We start from the raw sequence: 13,440 nt of genomic DNA on the forward strand, positions 1-13,440 counted from the left end.
ACTGTTTGTGCTGTACCTATTCTGTGGTTGGGCAGTGTGTGTGTGTGTGTGAAGCTCATGTAGGTGCATGTGTGTGAAACTCATTCTACTACTGCTTGTACTGTACCTATTCTGTGGTTGGGCAGTGTGTGTGTGTGTGTGTGTGTGTGTGTGAAGCTTGCATTGTGCTACCTGTGCTGTCCCTGTTCTGCATTGGGGCATTATGTGTAGGTCTAGTTTGCACTGCATTGTCACTGCCTGTGCCGTATCTAATCTTGTGTGTGTGTGTGTGAAGCTTGCTTTGGTGCTGCCTATGCTGTCCCTGTTCTGTGTGTGTGTGTTTGTGTGAAGCTTGTGTCGGTGCAGCCTGGGCTGTCCCTGTTCTGAGTGTGTGTGAGTGTGTGTGTATGTGTGTGTGTGTGTGAAGCTTGCACTGTTGCTGCCCATGAAGTACCTGTTCTATGGATGAGCAGTGTGTCTGTTTATGTGTCTGTGTGTTAAGCGTGTGTGTGTGTGTGAGTGAAGCTTGTATTGCTGCTACCTGTTCTGTATTGGGGCAGTGTGTGTGTTAAGCGTGTGTGTGTGTGTGTGTGTGTGAAGCTTGCATTGCTGCAACCTGTTCTGTATTGGGGCAGTGTGTGTGTTAAGCGTGTGTGTGTGTGTGTGTTTTTGTGTGTGTGTGAAGCTTGCATTGCTGCTACCTGTTCTGTATTGGGGCAGTGTATATCTAGTTTGCACTGCACTGTCACTGCCTGTGCCGTACCTATTCTATATGTGTGTGAAGCTTGTGTGTTTGTGTGTGTGTGAAGTTTGCATTGGCGCAGCCTGGGCTGTCCCTGTTCTGGGTGTTTGTGATGTGTGTGTGACGCTTGCATTGCTGCTGCCTGTGCTGTCTGTATTCTGAGTGTGTGTGAATGTATGTGTGAAAACTTGTGTCGGTGCATGTGTGTGAAGCCTGCACTGCTGCTGCCTGTGCTGTTCCTGTTCTGTGGTTGGGCAGTGTGTGTGTGTGTGTGAAGCTTGTGTTGGTGCATGTGTGTGAAGCCTGCACTGCTGCTGCCTGTGCTGTTCCTGTTCTGTGGTTGGGCAGTGTGTGTGTGTGTGTGTGAAGCTTGTGTCGGTGCATCTGTGTGAAGCCTGCACTGCTGCTGCCTGTGCTGTTCCTGTTCTGTGGTTGGGTAGTGTGTGTGTGTGTGTGTGTGTGTGTGTGAAGCTTGTGTCGGTGCATGTGTGTGAAGCTTGCACTGCTGCTGCCTGTGCTGTTCCTGTTCTGTGGTTGGGTAGTGTGTGTGTGTGTGTGTGTGTGAAGCTTGTGTCGGTGCATGTGAGTGAAGCTTGCACTGCTGCTGCCATTGTGCAGTGTGTGTGTTTATGTGTCTGTGTGTTAAGCTTGTGTGTATGTGTGTGTGAAGCTTGCTTTGCCGCTACCTGTTCTGTATTGGGGCAGTGTATGTGTGTGTGTGTGTGTGTGTGTGAAGCTTGCTTTGCCGCTACCTGTTCTATATTGGGGCAGTGTGTGTGTGTGTGTGTGTGTGTGTGTGAAGCTTGCTTTGCCGCTACCTGTTCTATATTGGGGCAGTGTGTGTGTGTGTGTGTGTGTGTGTGTGTGTGTGAAGCTTGCTTTGCCGCTACCTGTTCTATATTGGGGCAGTGTGTGTGTGTGTGTGTGTGTGTGTGAAGCTTGCTTTGCCGCTACCTGTTCTGTATTGGGGCAGTGTGTGAATAGTTTGCACTGCACTGTCACTGCCTGTGCTGTACCTGTTGTGGGAAGAGAGAGTGCGTGGGTGGAGGGGAGGCAGTGCACGTCAGGGGGGGGGTTGATATGTGAACTTCCTTTTATAGATCTCTGGGTCAGGTCCATTTCACTGGTTCTTACTTCATGCAGAGAAATCAATTCCGCTTGTGTTCCATAAAGAGAGAGCGCGTGAACACGTTCTTGAGTTCCAGTGTTTATTGGCTTGTATTTTACTGTCGGCCTCAGAGGAGCGTAACTAATGGGAAATCCATAGGAGAAGTCAGACGCAAGCAGCCTGCTGGTTAATAAGGAGCGTGCTGCGCCTCTCCAGGACCCCGCGTGCACCGCCAGGGGCCTCGGCTCACGCCTTCAGAGCAATCTGGGGAGATGCAGACACCTAACGGGGAGGCTCTGTGACCCAATGCAGTGATAAGTGCTGGGGCCGACCTGGAAACGCCTCGTCCAGCCCCCGAGGAGCTTCAGGGTGCAGCTGCCTCCCCTAAGCCCTTCCTTCAGCTGTCCGTGCTGTAGTCGTTCTGTGGGCGTCTGCACCCCTTGGCTCGGGCCTGACAGGAAATCCCCGGATGAGTCATTGCTGGGGGCTCCCACCATCATCATTTCTCATTTATCTCCTGCTCTTCCAGCAGAGGATTTTAAAACGCATTGTAATGAAGTTGGTGTTTACAGTAAGCACAGTGAGGACATCAGCAATCGAGATTCAACAGGTACAAGTTACTTTAGCAGGTTACAGAGCTTGGAAATAAAGATATTACAGCAAATGTAGGCTTCATAACAGTACAGAGTGCATCAGCAATCGAGATTCAACAGGTACAAGTTACTTTAGCAGGTTACAGACCTTAGAAATAAAGATATTACAGCAAATGTAGGCTTCATAACAGTGCAGAGTGCATCAGCAATTGAGATTCAACAGGTACAAGTTACTTTAGCAGGTTACAGAGCTTGGAAATAAAGATATTACAGCAAATGTAGGCTTCATAACAGTACAGAGTGCATCAGCAATCGAGATTCAACAGGTACAAGTTACTTTAGCAGGTTACAGACCTTAGAAATAAAGATATTACAGCAAATGTAGGCTTCATAACAGTGCAGAGTGCATCAGCAATCGAGATTCAACAGGTACAAGTTACTTTAGCAGGTTACAGACCTTAGAAATAAAGATATTACAGCAAATGTAGGCTTCATAACAGTGCAGAGTGCATCAGCAACTGAATTCATCTGGATCAGATTATCAGGTTGGAAATGTAATAGACCACAGGTCAGGTGGTAGCTTGCTGGGGGGGGGGGAGGGGGTAGTTATTGGCGAGTACGTTGTAGTGCACTGTAACCTTTGCCGGTCACAGGGTCATCCCGCGATCGGTAGCACTCCCCCCCCCCCTTCCGGATGCAGATCACCTCTGAAGCAGCAAGGTTGCCGCCATGACACCACTGGCATTCCCGCTCCCTGGGCAGCCCTGGCCGCACTCACCCCAGGACGCTGACTGCCCCCACAGTGGTGAGAACGCCACCATGACACCACTGGCATTCCCGCTCCCTGGGCAGCCCTGGCCGCACTCACCCCAGGACGCTGACTGCCCCCACAGTGGTGAGAACGCCACCATGACACCACTGGCATTCCCGCTCCCTGGGCACCCCTGGCAGCACTCACCCCAGGACGCTGACTGCCCCCACAGTGGTGAGAGCGCCACCATGATGGCTACCGGCTCCCTCGATCCTCGGGCTTCCCTAGGTGCGTGCGCGGCGCCGTTTACAGTCCCCCCCGCAGCAGGAAACAGCCTGCTTGGAGCACTCGGATGTCATCACGGGGCCGAGTGTAGAGGCCCCAGCTGTGCTCACGTCCCTGCCTCCGCGACAAGTCTTCCTGCTTGATTGCAGTACGTGCTGCTCCTGCATTCCTGATCCTGCCCTGCCTCCCGGGCCTTGCCTAGTCCAGCCTGCAGGGTCCAGTGCCTTTGCCCTGTCCTATCTCCAGCCCGTCTTCAGTACAGACCTCTGCTATGGACCCAGACCACTCTTCTGCCTGCCACCTGTCACTGACCTTAGCTACAGACTTTGCCTACTTCTTGCTGGCCGCCCGCCTTGACCTCTGCTTCACCACTAGTAACTCTACAGCTACTTGTCCTGAACTTGACCCAGACCCAGACTCTCCTGTCCTATAAGCACTGTGGAGACCATCACCTAAGTCCCGCTGGTCCCTGGAGCCCAAAGGTGAAGCTCCAGGCTTGTCCCAGCCCAGGGCATGTTCGCCAGCTGTTGGCATGGGTCTAATGTTTTGCCTATGAGGCTGCGTCACCACAGCACAAGGGTCAACTATGCTTATATGACTTCATTCAAGTCTTTGGAGACTGTGGTTGAAGGGATCCAGTCTGAAGCTGAAGGTTCTGGCTTTGGGCCGAAGGCTGCTACAAATAACCAGGTTTTCAGCTGGTTCCCTGAGGAGGCCCAGCACAAGCCTGGACTCTATGGGTAGCAAGTTCCAGAGGGTGCGAAGTGATCCTGAGAAGGTCCTCGTCCTAGTGTTGGTGAGTCATTGGTCCTTAGGGGCTGGTACCTCTAGGCGGGCATGATTCGTGAACACAGTGGTGGAGAGGTGCTGTAGGGTGAGTTGGTTGTTGAGGTGGGCCCTTGAGGTCTTTGGAAGCCAGGACCAGGATCCTGCATATGATGTGGTAATGTGATTGAGATCAGTTTACAGATCTCAGCAGTGGGATGATTTGGTCAAACCTGCTGGTGTTTAGCATAGTTTGTGCTGCCGAGTTTTGCATGATCTGTAGATGATGGTTTAGGTTGATGTAATCCAGGCAGGAGATTACAGGGGCACTGGAGGGGGGTGGGGCTGGAAAATTGCCCCAACTCCACCTCCATCTCTGCCCCAACTGTCATTCTCTTACATGCATTGGGTCTCTGGGGAGGAAGGAGGGTAAGGGATCAAAGAGGAACAAAATGATGAAGGAATCTAAGGCAGGAGATGTGAAGAGATACGGGATGGAGGAGGACAGGGAGGAGAGAATGGGGGATTCAGGGAGGATAAGGAAAGGAGGGAGGGCAGCAAAGAGGAGTCAGGCATGGAAGGGAGGAGGGAGGATCAGGGATGGGATGGAAGAGGAGGAAAGAGCGAAGACTTGGGATGGGAGTGGAGGAGGAGGAGGGAAGATTGCGATAGGGTGGAGAAGGAAGGAACCACAGTCCCCCATCACACCTTCACCCCCTCTTTCTCTTATTCCCCCTTTGATATCTCCCTCATTCGCTTCCTCCCCCAACTTGATCCCTTAATTCATCCTCCCCCACCCCCACAAACCCCTCCCCCATCCTACTTCACGCCTGCACATCCCATCTCTTTCTCCCCCTCCCCAATGCAATCCCCAGTTCACTCCATCCCTCCTTCCCACTATAATCCAGTTTACTCTTTCCCTCCATTCCCAGTTCACTCTGTCCCTTCCCCCAATTCCCTCCCTGTGATGGGTTCACTACCTTCCCTACCCCCAAATCTTGATTCACTCTATCCCTCCCTCTCTCTCCTCGCAATCTCCAGTTCATGCCCCACAATTCAGTTTATTCTCTGCCTCCTTTCCCCCAGTCCCAGTTTACTCAGTTCCTTTTTCCTACCCCTGTGATTGTTTCACTACCTTCCTCAGCCCCAATCCCCGGTTCCTCTCTCCTTTCCTCTCTCCCCCTGAGATCCCCTTTCCCTTCCCTCCCCATCCCCAGTTCATTCTGTTCCTCCCTCATTTGTCCCAACTTCAGTTCAACTATCCCTCTCTCCCTTCCCCAGTTACTCCATCCTGATTTCCGGTAGGTTCCTTCACCTGGCTCGCTTTACTGATGGGACCTATAATAAGAATATAAGAACATAAAACATGCCATACTGGGTCACATCAAGGGTCCATCAAGCCCAGCATCCTGTTTCCAAAAGTGGCCAATCCAGGTCACAAGTACCTGGCAAATAACAAAACATTAGACAGATTCAATGCTAATAATCCCAGCAACAAGTAACGGCTATTCCCTATTGATTAATAGCAATTTATGGACTTCTCCTCCTAGGAACTTATCCAAACCTTTTTTAAACCCAGCTATAATAGCTGCCTTAAGCACATCCTCTGGCAATGAATTCCAGAGCTTAATTGGGCATTGAGTGAAAAATAATTTTTTCTGAATTGTTTTAAATGTGCTACTTGCTAACTTCATGAAGTGCCCCCTAGTCCTTCTATTATCTGAAAGAGTAAATAACTGATTCACATTACCGCTTCAAGACCTTTCATATCCCCCCTCAGCCGTCTCTTCTCCAAGCTGAACAACCTTAACCTCTTTAACCTTTCCTCATAGGGGAGCTGTTCCATCCCCTTTATCATTTTGGTCGCCCTTCTCTGTACCTTCTCCATCACAATTATATCTTTTTTGAGATGCGGCGACCAGAATTGTACACAGTATTCAAGGTGTGGTCTCACCATGGAGCGATACAGAGGCATTATTACATTTTCAGTTTTATTAACCATTCCCTTCCTAATAATTCCTAACATTCTGTTTGCTTTCTTGACTGCTGCAGCACACTGAGCCGACGATTTCAATGTATTATCCACTATGATGCCTAGATCTTTTTCCTGGGTGGTAGCTCCTAATATGGAACCCAACATTGTGTAACTACAGCAATGGTTATTTTTCCCTATATGCAACACCTTGCACTTGTCCACATTAAATTTCATCTGCCATTTGGATGCCCAATCTTCCAGTCTTGCAAGATTGGGCAAGATGTATCACAGTCTGCTTGTGATTTAACTACTCTGAATAATTTTGTATCATCTGCATATTTGATAACCTCACTCGTCGTATTCCTTTCCAGATCATTTATATATATATTGAAAAGCACCAGTCCAAGTACAGATCCCTGAGGCACTCCACTGTTTACCCTTTTCCACTGAGAAAATTGACCATTTAATCCTACTCTCTGTTTCCTGTCTTTTAACCAGTTTGTAATCCACGAAAGGACATCGCCTCCTATCCCATGACTTTTTAGATTTTTTAGAAGCCTCTCATGCGGGACTTTGTCAAACGCCTTCTGAAAATCCAAATACACATCTACTGGTTCACCTTTATCCATAGGCTTATTCACACATTCAAAAAAAGTAGGAGATTTGTGAGGCAAGACTTCCCTTGCTAAATCTATGCTGGCTTTGTCACATTAAATCATGTCTAGCTATATGTTCTGTGATTTTTTTGTTTAAAATAGTTTCCATGATTTTTCCTGGCACTGAAGTCAGGTTAACTGGTCTGTAGTTTCCCGGATCACCCCTGGAGCCCTTTTTATATATTGGGGTAACAATGGCCACCCTCCAGTGTTCAGGTACAATGGATGATTTTAATGATAGGTCACAAATTATTTGTAATAGGTATGAAATGTCATTTTTTTAATTCTTTCAGAGCCCTGAGGTGTATACCATCTGGTCCAGGTAATTTACTACTCTTCAGTTTGTCATCTTTCAGGTTCACCGTGATTTGGGTCAGTTCATCAGAATAGTCACCAGTATCTCCCCAACATCCTCCTGAGTAAACATCGAAGCAAATAATTCATTTGGTCTTTCTGCGATGGCCTTACCTTCCCTAAGCACCTCTTTAACCCCTTCAATCATCGAATAGTCCAACTGACTCCCTCACAGGCTTCCTGCTTTAGATATATTTTAAAACGTTTTTATTATGAGTTTTTGTCTTTAAGGCCAACTTCATTTCAAATTCTCTCTTAGCCTGTCTTATCAATGTTTTACATTTAACTTGCCAATGCTTATGCTTTTTCCTATTTTCACCAGATGGATCCTTCTTCCAATTTTTGAAGGAAGATCTTTTGGCCTAAAATAGCCTCTTTCACCTCCCCTTTTAACCATGCAGGCAATCGTTTGGCCTTCTTTCCACCTTTCTTAATGCGTGGAGTACATCTGGACTGCGCTTCTAAGCAGGGCACCTTCTGCCTTGAGCCCGCACCCTCTCCCATCATGCTCACTCTCTCCTATTCCTCCTTGTGGAGGAAGCCAGAGCAAGATGGTGGGAGGTGGCGTGAGGGAGCCGCCGCATGGCTGAGAGAAGCGCTGGGTTGGGTGAGGATGGACAGGTCACTGGCTCTTGATTCCGTGGCTGCTGCCCCTGAGACCCTGGCGCTCTAGGCCCCCACCTACTTCGCCTAGTGGTTCCACCAGCCCTGCTTCTAAGATGGTAATTTTTTAGCAATGTCCATGCCTGTTGTACACTCTTAACCTTTGTAGCTACTCCTTTCAGTTTTTTTCTAACAATTTTTCTCATTTTATCAAAGTTTCCCTTTTTAAAGTTTAGCATGAGAGCCTTGGATTTGCACACTGTTCCTTTTCCAGTCATTAAATCAAATTAGATCATATTATGATCATTATTGCCAAGCGGCCCCACCACCGTTACCTCTCTCACCAAGTCCTGTGCTCCACTGAGAATTAGATCTAAAATTGCTCCCTCTCTCGTCGGTTCCTGAACCAATTGCTCCATAAAGCTATCATTTATTCCATCCAGGAACGTTATCTCTCTAGCGTGACCCGATGATACATTTACCCAGTCTATATTGGGGTAATTGAAGTCTCCCATTATTACCGCACTACCCATTTGGTTAGCTTCCCTAATTTCTCTTAGCATTTCACTGTCCATCTCACCATCTTGGCCAGGTGGACGGTAGTATACCCCTATCACTATAGTCTTCCCCGACACACAAGGGATTTCTACCCATAAAGATTCAATTTTGTATTTAGTCTCATGTAGGATCCTTATCATGTTACAATCTATGCCATAACGCTTCGTCTGTGTGTTTACTGGTCTGTTTTGGGATGTGTCTCACCATATATTCTTGGATGTCCCTGACGACTGAGTGGTCTAAGTGCTAAAACCAGAGCTTTAAAAATAATTTTGGCATGAACTGGTAGCCAGCGCAAATGTTCAAGAATTGGCAAAACAGATTCTGACCTAAGGTGGTGAGCAGCCATATTCTGCAAAATGTTAAACTTATGGATGGATTTACTTGGCCACCCAAGATATAAATCTAGCCAGGACCAGGACCACCACTGGTTCTTGAGCTAACATCTGGCTAAGTGCCTGAGTGATCCATAAGTGGTAGCAGACATTCTGAACAACTGCATCAATATGCAGATTTAATGCCAAGCCAGAGTCTAATGATACCCCAAGCTCATTACCCAATCTTTCTCAAGAATCACAGGGGGATGTTGAGGCAATGATACCTCCTTCCCTACATACGAGACCTGTCTTAGATGGGGTTCATCTCAGCTTGCTTGCCGACATCCAAAGTGTTATTTAACTCTTGTAAAGCGGAGCAGCATCTTCCCCCAAGGCAACCAACGATTGGACCTCATCAGTGAAAAAGTGGAAGTAAACTGTTCAGTCTCTCCCTCACTTCTGACTGAGTTGCACCGGAGGAGGAGGAGAAGACGGGAGCTTCCAGCGTCTCTTCCTCATCCTCCCCTGCAGAGTCTCGATGTTGCGCTTTGATTGACCCCGGGGCCCGGCCTGGGAGGAGAAGAAGGAAGCACCACAAAGCTCCCATATATCCTCCTCCTGTTTAATTTAATTAGCATTGAGTGGGGGGGGGGGGGTCTAAGGCAATACCTCATATTTTTTTGAGGAACTTCTCCTGTGGCCGAATTTGGAGGAGGTCATGGCCCCTGCGAACCCCCTTCCCCTTTCCGATGCCTATGGGAGATTACACAGGTCTGGGTGACCTCTGCAAAGGCAAGTTCATCAAAGGTTGACAGCCCTTTCAGAAACTGACACAGGCCTAAGATTGGAAAGGGGAAACGGCAGCCTGTGCGCATGAAGGGAAAACGAAATGTTAGCATCAGTTTTTCGCAGAGTCCTGTACGGGCGCTGCTGTTCTCTAGCGCTTTGTTTATTCCTGACTCCATGGAAAACTTCATCAAACTGTAGAGTGCGTGTTCTGCTGGCCAGCCTGCGTCCCTGGAGGATCCCCCGGATGTATTCTCTCTGCCTGTTATCGCCTGATAACTACGTCCAAAATGCTAATTGTGTTCAATTATGTCACACTGCAGCATAATGAGATACCAAAGGAGCATTTTTCTCAGATAACTTAACCACAACCCTGAGCGAGATTACTGATTTCACTTCAATTTGTTAATCTCTTTTATTTCAGCAAGTGAAGACAATTAAGCATTTTAACGTTAATCTTCCAAGGGGAAGGAGTTGGACTGAGAGAGAGCAATAGGAGAGTAGCCAGAGAATGTTGCTGGAGGACAATAGGAGAACGCTTGAGGTTAATGGATCGGGGCAGCAATAGAGTAGCTGGAGATTATGGGATGGGGGCAGTAGTAGATCTTAGGTTGGATACAATAAAAGAGGAGCCATAGAGACATAGAAATGATGGCAGAGAAGGACCAATGATCCATCCAGACTGCTCAGCAAGGTTCCCATGATAGTATCTCCCGCGCCATGCAGGTTACCCCCATGTATCAGTCAGTGCTGTTTGTTGATGTGCTTTGCTTATGGATTTGTCCGTAGAAGCAGTCCTGTTTTTTTCTTAATGTCTGCGCAACAGTGCCCCAGACTGTAATAAAAAGTCATGTCTCATGGTGGTTGTCTCTGGATCCAAAGTCCTCTTTCCTGCCACCCCTCACCCCTTTCCGTCGAAGCAGAAAGTAATGTTGAGTTGCATCAAAAGCATCAAGGCTTATTGTTTAAGGGCAGTAATCTCACACCTTCTCATAAGGGTAGTAACTGCTGCTCTGGGCAGGTTACCCCCATGCTCATTAGTTCCACAGAGCATAAAAGTTGGGGCCCTCGATGGTTGCTATCTGAATCCATTTCCCCTTTTCCCCCTGCTGTTGAAGCAGAGAGCAATTTTGGAGTTGATTGCGGGGGGAGGGGGGGGCAGGGGCAGTATAAGAGAAGCAGGCAAATGTTGGTTGAGGGGCAGTAGAAGAATAAATGAAGATTGTTGTTTGGGTGCAGTAAAAAGGTAGCAAAAGAGTGTTAATTGAGGTCAGTAGTAGAATAGAAACATGATGGAAGAAAAAGACCATATGGCCTATCTAGTGTGCCCTGCTGAAGAATTTTGATTGAGGGGGCAATAGGAGAGTATCAGGAGAATGTTGGTTCAAGGACAGTAGAAGAGATTCAGGAGAATGTTTTCTCTAGAACAGTAGAAGAGTATCTGGAGAACATTGGTTTGGGGGGGGGGGGGGGTAGTAGAAAAATATCCAGAGAATATTGTTTGGGAGGGCAGTAGAACAGTATCCAGAGAATGTTGATTGGGGATGGGGCAGAAGAAGAGTATCAGGAGAATGTTGGTTGGGGGTGGGGCAGTAGAAGAGTATCAACAGAATGTTGGTTCAAGGACAGTAGAAGAGTATCTGGAGAACATTGGTTGGGGTTAGTAGGAGAGTATCAGGAGAATGTTGGTTGGGAGGCAGTAGAAGAGCCTCAGGAAAATGATGGTTTATAGGGCAGTAGAAGAGCATCAGGAGAATTCTGGTTGGGAGGTAATAGAAGAGTTCCTGGAGAATGTTGAATGGGATCCAGTAGAAGATTATGAGAATGTTAGTTGGGGTGGGCAGTAGAAGAGTATCAGGAGAATGATGGCTCAAGGACAATAAAAGAGCATTTGGAGAATGTTGGTTGGGGTTAGTAGAAGAATATCCAGAGAATGTTGGTTGGAGGGGAAGTAAAAGTATATCAGGAGAATATTGGTTCAAGGACAGTAGAAGAGTATCAGAAGAATGATGGCTTGAGGACAGTTGAAGAGTATCTGGAGAATGTTGGTTGGGGTTAGTAGAATAGAATCCAGAGAATGTTGGTTGGAGGGGACAGTAAAAGAGTATCAGGAGAATTTTGGTTGGGGGTCACGTAGAAGAGTATCAGAAGAATGTTGGTTGGGAGGGCAGTAGAAGCATATCAGGAAAGAATTGGTTTAGAGGGCAATAGAAGAGCATCAGGAGAATGTTGGTTGAGAGTAATAGAAGAGTTTCCAGAGAATCTTGATTGGGGGTCCAGTAGAAGAGTATCAGGAGAATGTTGGTTGGAGAGGGGCAGTTGAAAAATATAAGGAGAAAGTTGGTTGGGGAGGGGCAGATGAAGAGTATCCAGAGAATGTTGGTTGGGAGGTAATAGTCGAGTATCCAGAAAATGTTGATTGGGGGTCCAGTAGAAGGGTATCAGAAGAATGTTGGTTGGGAGTTAATAGAAGTGTATCTGGAGAATGTTGATTGGGGGTCCAGTAGAAGAGTAAGAACATAAAAACATAAGAAATTGCCATACTGGGTCAGACCAAGAGTCCATCAAGCCCAGCATCCTGTTTCCAACAGTGGCCAATCCAGGCTACAAGTACCTGGCAAGAACCCAAAAATTAGGTCTATTCCATGTTACTGTTGCTAGTAATAGCAGTGGCTATTTTCTAAGTCAACTTGATTAAAGCAGGTAATGGACTTCTCTTCCAAGAACTTATCCAAACCTTTTTTAAACCCAGCTATACTAACTGCACTAACCACATCCTCTGGCAACAAATTCCAGAGTTTAAATGTGCATTGAGTAAAAAAGAACTTTCTCCGATTAGTTTTAAATGTGCCCCATGCTAACTTCATGGAGTGCCCCCTAGTCTTTCTATTATCTGAAAGACTAAATAACCGATTCATATCAACCCATTCTCATTCTAGACCTCTCATGATCTTAAAGACCTCTATCATATCCCCCCTCAGTCGTCTCTTCTCCAAGCTGAAAAGTCCTAACCTCTTTAGTCTTTCCTCACAGGGGAACAGTTCCATCCCCTTTATCATTTTGGTCAGAAGAATGTTGATTGGGGATCCAGTAGAAGAGCATCAGGAGAATTGTGTTTGGGGTGGGGGGTGGCAGTAGAAGTAGAAGTGTATGGGGAGAATGTAGGTTTTGGGTCAGTAGAAGATTAGCAGTGGAATACTGCAGAATTGTATATAAAGCCCTGACCCAGACCTATAGAAAGTTACTTGGGGGTTAAGCTGATGAACTATGTCCCCAATCGATCTTTCTGCTGCCAAAATGAAAATCTCTTGGAATTGCTTTCCCTTAAGAAGATGAGATTAGTGAAGGTATTTTACCAATCCGTCAGCTCTCCATGTTTGTTGTAGGTGTAAATTAAAAACTTGGTTATTTTAGATCTTACTTTTCATTAGTGTGAATGGCCTGCAAATTTATTAGCGATTTTGTTAAAGGGCCTTCAGCTGGTTTATGGAGAATTAAATGGGAATATTGGCCTGTGGGCTTTTATTGTCTATTATTGTAGCCTGGAGGAGGAGATTTGGCAGTAAAGCAGGATCCCTATGGTATGTGTATATTTTTATATGTCAGCACAGAATGCTATGTTTCTATCCCGATTCTATGTTTTTGAATAAGATGATGTTGTTTTGTCACATTTGTAATCAGAAAGCTGGGATACTACATACGTTCAAGTGAGGGGGCCCTTGTCTGACTCTGACCGCTAGCGGCCCTGAGCTGAAGGAGTGTGGACGATCAATCTATACAGCAATTAGCTACACACGGCTTGTTTTCTAAACAAATTATCCCGTAGGGTGAAATAACACATGAAGTGAAGTAAAATGTGTAAATTGTTAGTGATGATGCTGTATCAGTGAGGGATGCAGAGGTTAGCAGCAGTGCCTGAGAGAAAAGACAACCTGCTTTAGTAAGTGCTATATGTTAGTGCCAGATGC

The sequence above is a fragment of the Rhinatrema bivittatum genome, chromosome 7 (assembly GCF_901001135.1).
Source record: "Rhinatrema bivittatum chromosome 7, aRhiBiv1.1, whole genome shotgun sequence".
Lineage (NCBI taxonomy): Eukaryota > Metazoa > Chordata > Amphibia > Gymnophiona > Rhinatrematidae > Rhinatrema > Rhinatrema bivittatum.